Source organism: Mastomys coucha, unplaced genomic scaffold (genome assembly GCF_008632895.1).
Source record: "Mastomys coucha isolate ucsf_1 unplaced genomic scaffold, UCSF_Mcou_1 pScaffold20, whole genome shotgun sequence".
NCBI classification, from domain to species: domain Eukaryota; kingdom Metazoa; phylum Chordata; class Mammalia; order Rodentia; family Muridae; genus Mastomys; species Mastomys coucha.
Window position 1 is genome coordinate 52,900,125 of NW_022196903.1, and position 6,032 is coordinate 52,906,156.

At 36.5% G+C, this 6,032-nt stretch overlaps 1 pseudogene; it reads right to left on the bottom strand.

Moving 5' to 3' along the window:
• Positions 1–5,339, bottom strand: part of LOC116098140 — a 41,032-nt pseudogene extending 35,693 nt beyond the window's left edge.
• Positions 5,340–6,032: the final 693 nt, after the last annotated feature.

Below are 6,032 nucleotides of genomic sequence, written 5' to 3' on the forward strand. Positions count from 1 at the left end.
TGGAGGGGAAACTGGGAATGGAGAAATTTACATGTAAATAAAGAAAATATCTAAAAGAAAAAAAATAGTACTGGTTTGAAATCAGACAGGTTCATCAATGGAATAGAACTGAAGACCCAGTAATAAACTCACATCCCTATGGATAATTGATTTTTGACCAAGAAGCCTAAATAATACAATGTAAAAATATAAAACATCTTCAACAATTGGTCCTAGTATAACTGAATGTCTGCATGAAGAAGAATTCTAATATATTCATATTTATCACCCTGAACAAAATGCAAGTCCAAGTGAATCAAAGACCTCAATGTAAAATCTGACCCACTAAATCTAATAGAAGAGAAAGCGAACAACTACCTTGAACACATTGGCAGAGGAGACAAATTCCTGACCAGAATACCAATAACTCAGGCACCTAAATCACAAAAAAATAAATAGAACCTTATGGTGCTGAAAATCTTTTGCAAGGCTTAGTACACCATCAGTAAGACAAAGCAACAGCCTATAAAATGGGAAAAGCTCTTCATGAACAATGCATCTGACATAGGACTAATATCCAAAATACACAAAGAACTCAAGAATTTGGGCATCAACAAGCCAAATAGCCCAAAGTAGGTTAGAGAGTTATCTAGATAATTCTCAACTGAAGAATATCTAATGGCTGAGAAACACTTTATAGCACATGTTCGTAGCACTTCATATGTTCATAGTAGCTTTATTCATAATAGCCAGTAACTAGAAACAACCTAGATGTCCTTCAATTAAAGAATAGATAAAGAAAATATAGTCCATTTACACAGTAGAATACAATTGAGCTATTAAAAACAAAGATATCATGAAATTTGCAAACAAATATGAGCAACTAATATATATCACTATGAGTAAGAAAATCCAAATCCAGAAAGACATGCATGGCATATATTTACTTTTTTTAAAAGATTTATTTTATTTATTTTATGTGTATGAGTACACTGTAGCTGTACAGATGGCCATGAGCCATCATGTGTGTGACTGCTGGGAATTGAACTCAGGACCTCTGCCAGCCCACTCGCTCCAGCCCTGCTCACTCCAGCTCAATTCACTGCAGCTGTCTTCAGACACCAGAAGAGGGCATCAGATGTCATTACGGATGGTTGTGAGCCACCATGTGGTTGCTGGGATCCGAACTCAGGACCTTCAGAACAGTTAGTGCTCTTACCCGCTGAGCCATCTTGCCAGCCCCGGCATATATTTACTTTTAAGTGGACAATAGCATAAAGTTCTGAATAACCATGCCACAATCCATAGACCAAAGATACTAATAGGGATGGCCTAAGGAAGAATCATTGAATCTCACTCAATTGAGGAAACAAAATAGTCACTGGAGGTGGATGGAGGAAGAAGTGAACTACATGGGAGATACAATGAGGATGGGGACAGGCATGGGGATCAGATATAGGAAGAGAGGTATGGAAGAGGGCTGGGAGTGAGAGTAGTAAACAATGGGAGAAATTTGGGAGTAACTGGATACCTGGGACAAGGGAGAGTCCTAGGGTGTCTATGGTAGTAACTCTAGCTAAGACTCACAATACAAGCAGTTATGGAGTCTGAACTGGCCACCTAATGAAACCTTGCAGAACTTCTAGTAAAAAGAAGAGAACACCAACCCACTCACAAAACCTCCAATCCCAAATTAGTCCTGTCTACAGGATTGGCAGGTGTAGAGGTGGAGCAAAGATTGAGGGAGTAGTGAGTTGATAATCAGCCCAACTTGAGATACATCCCATGATACAGAGCCTATCACTGACAATGTTAATGGTACTCTGCTATGCTTGCAGATGGGAGCCTAGCATAACTGTCTCCCAACAGGTTTCATCCAGCACTAGATGGAAAATGATGCAGAGACCTGAGCTAAACATCAGGAGGTGCTTGGGGAGTTTTGTGTAATAGTAAGGGATAGAAATCAGCTAGCTGGAGGGAGCAAGTACACCACAAGGAGAGCTACTGAGTCAACTAAAAGAGTATATGAGTCTTACCAAGGCTAAACAACCAACCAAGAAGGATATGGGAGCTGAAACTAGGCCCCCTACCTACTCATAGCAGCTATGCAGCTTGGTCTTCATGTGGGGCCCCTGACAATTGGACTGGAACCTATCTCTGACACTGTTGCCTGCCATTGAACCCCCTTCCTTAAACTGCACTACTTAGTTTGGACTCAGTAGGGGATGTTAAGCTTAGGCCTACTACAACTGGCAATCCCAGGGTAGGGTGGTACACAAGGAGGGCACCCCTTTCTGTTGTAGGAGATATTAAAAAATGAATCCATGCTACTGTCAGCAACTCTCTGTCCTGGAAGGCTGTTCAACCGTGCGCTGGCTGCAGGCAATGGCTGACCTGTTCTTATCTCATGGAGACTCTTACCCAGATCCCTAAAATCACTCCACCCAGCTCCCTAAGTTCCCATTGGTGAGTTGTTATCACATCAGCCCCATGCTTCAAATCTCCCATGGCCTTTGTTGTGCACATCAGGAAAACACATGCTTTGCTGTTATACCTTTATCTCTGGAATTCGATTGGACTGCGGAGTGAAGAAAACACTATACAAACTTAGTTCAGAATCAATGGTAACTCAGTCTCTGGGTGAGTCAACTAGAACCCTAATCTTATAAGCCATATTAAGTCTAAATCCTCCAGTGTTGAATCCTTGTGGATTTACCATATAAGCCAGGAGACACTAGTCTCTACATCTTGTCCTCTAGCTATCCCTGCCCAAAAGCCCTTATCTCTCTCCTGCTTCCTTTCTTCCCTGTCCAGCCCAGAAATCTGGCCTACTTGCCCAATGACTGGTCCCTTTATTCATTAGAGGGCAGGAAGAGGTACACAAGAAGTCACCTGAGTAAGTGACTCATTCCTCTGTCCAGACAACCCCTCCTAGGAAAGTAAAATTAACATCAAAATATAGGCATCACCAGGGTCATTCGCAACACCTTTCTCTGTTGAGAAGAGGAGAAGACAATGGGGTCAGAGAGGAAATTTTAGGGTGGGATTGTGAAGAGAGGAGGCATAGGAACCACTATCAAGATAAGAAATTAATTAATTAATTAATTAATTAATAAGTGGAGATATCTCCTAGCAAATTTAATAGCACACTAGCACACTTGAAAGCTGTAAATCAAAAAAGAAGCAAGCCCATCAAAGAGGAGAGAGAGCAGAAGAAAATCCAAGGTCAAATAAAAAACAAAGAGAACAATACAAAGACTCAATGAACCAACAAAGAGCTGGTTCTTTGAGAAAATCAACAAGTTATAAAAACCCCTATCCAAACTAACTAAAAGACATATTGAGAATATCCAAATTAGCTAAATCAGAAATGAAAATTGTACATAACAAACACTGAGGAAATCAGTGAACCATTAGGTCAAACTTTAAAAATCTATAGTCCACAAAATTGGAAAATCTAAAAGAAATGTACAATTTTCTCAATAGATATTACTTTCCAAAGTTAAATCAAAATCAACTAAACAATTTAAATAGATCTACAACCCCTAAAATTTTGAACCAGTCATTGAAAGACTCCTAATCAAACAAATGATGTTTTTAAATTCAACCAGACTTTCAAAGGTGAATTAACACCAATACTCCTCATATTATTCCACAAAATGCAAACAGAAGGAATATTATTAATTTCATTTTATTTAGTCATAGCCTCCCTGATACCTAAGTCACACAAAATTTCAACAAACAAAATTTCAGACCAGTTTCTTGCATGAAGATGGACTCAAAAATACTCAAAAAATACTCTTAATATGCAAAAATACAAAAAAAAACCATGTACCATAATATAGTAGTTTTTATTCAAGAGATGCAGGGATAGTTTAACATACAAAAATCAGTAAATAAACCTACTATATAAACAAAATGAAAGAAAAATGCACAAAATGCATAAACATCTCATTAGGTACTGAAAAAACTTTTGATAATATATAACACTTTTCAATGACAAAAATCTGAGAATGATTATGCATACAAGGGACATGCATTAATATAAGAAAGACATATTACTGTAAGCCTACAGCCATCATCAAATTAAATGATGAGAAACTGAACATAATTCCACTAAAGTCAGGAACAGGACAAGTTGCTCACTCACTCCATATCTATTCAATATAGTACTTGAAGTACTAGTTAGAGCAATGAGACAACTGAAAGAGATCAAGATTATACAAATTGTCAAATGGGAAAGGAGGAAGTTCAAGGATCTATATTTACAGATGATATGATAGTACATATACATGAGCCCAAACATTTTACCAGGGAACTCCTACATCTGATAAACACCTTCTGTAAAGTGAGTGAATACAAGAGAAACTAACAAAAATCGGTACCCTTTCTAAGCACAAACGACACTCAGGCTAAGAAGGAAATCAGGGAAACAAGACCCTCCACAACAGCCACAAATAACATAAAACATTATGCAGTAACGCTAACCAAAGAATTCAAAGACTTATATGACAGAAACTTCAAATCTTTGAAGAAAGACGTTGGAGAAGATATTCAGAAGATGGAAAAATCTTCTAGTCTTATGGATTGATAGGATTAACATAGTAAAATTGGTGATTTTACCAGTAATCTACACATTAAACACAATTACCATAAAAATTCCAACACAATTCTTTACAGATGTTGAAAGAACAATACTCAGCTTCAAGTGAAAAAACAAAAAAAGCAATTGTTTGCAATGAAAGAGCATCTGCAGTTTTCACCGTTCCTGATTTTAAGCTCTACTATAAGTATTGGCATAAAAAAAATTGTAGAGCTACTTTGGAAATCAATGGCATTTTCTCAGACAATTGAGAATCAATCTATCTCAAACCCAGCCATAATACTCCTGTGCGTATACCCAAAGGATATTCAATTATACCAGAAGGATACTTGCTCAACTACGTTCAGAGCAGCTTATTCATAAGAGGCAGGAATTGTAAACAACAAAGATGACTATCAACCTATGACTGGATAAAAGTGAATGCAGTAAATATATACAATAGAGTACTACTTAGTTGTTAAAATTAATGACACCATGCAATTTGTAGGCAGATGTATAGATGATATATTTTTTTTAGTTTATGTTTAAATATTGCCAACAGTGAAGTACTAGGACTGATAGTGACAGCCTGAAACACACAGGAGGCAGGTGATGCAGATAGAGAGGCCTCTCATCACTCTGTTTATGTAAAAAATTGTCTTACATTTGAAGTCGTTCTCAATGTTCAGTAACAGGACATCAGGTCCACAGGCTTAGGTCTATGACCTGGGATTATCAAAATATAGAAAATCTGCAGAAACATATTGGCTAGGACTCCTAGTCCAGCTTGGAAATAAAGGGCATTCTTGATTGAAGGTATAAATGGAAAGTGTATTCATCTTAAAAGCTTAATGGAACTCTTATTTCATATATCTGAAAAAATAATAAATTATATATCAAGCCTATGATTCATTTCACAGTATAGCTATATAATCATTCTATTTCCCTTACTAATTCTTGAGTAACCTATCTATTTCACTTTTGATGTTTCTTACTAGATATAGCCTACATTTCTATTAAACCCTCCAAGTATCTCCTATACAGAGAGAATATTATGGATAATAAATGCATTTATAGTCATATCTATACAGAATACACACTTTTTGTTCCTGTATTACAACTGAATCGCATATCTTAGAAATTCAATCCTATTGCTTTAATTTGGCTCATTTTATATTTTACAACTAAAACAGTAGTAATGAGCATAGAAGATCAATCTCATTTGCACAAATGAACAAAACTATGTGATAAAGGGGAAAATTATGGAAGATACCAAAAAAATCAGATGAGAATACATCATAGTGTATAATTTTACTATGATCTATTTTGAAATTACCCATATTTTGACTCAGAATTCTAATGGAATGTCAGTCATAATTCATGATAACATGACAGTAAAGGTCTATCTCAATTCATCTTTTTTTTATGTTTCTTTTCCCATGAAATCTTACATTCTCAGAATCTAGAATGA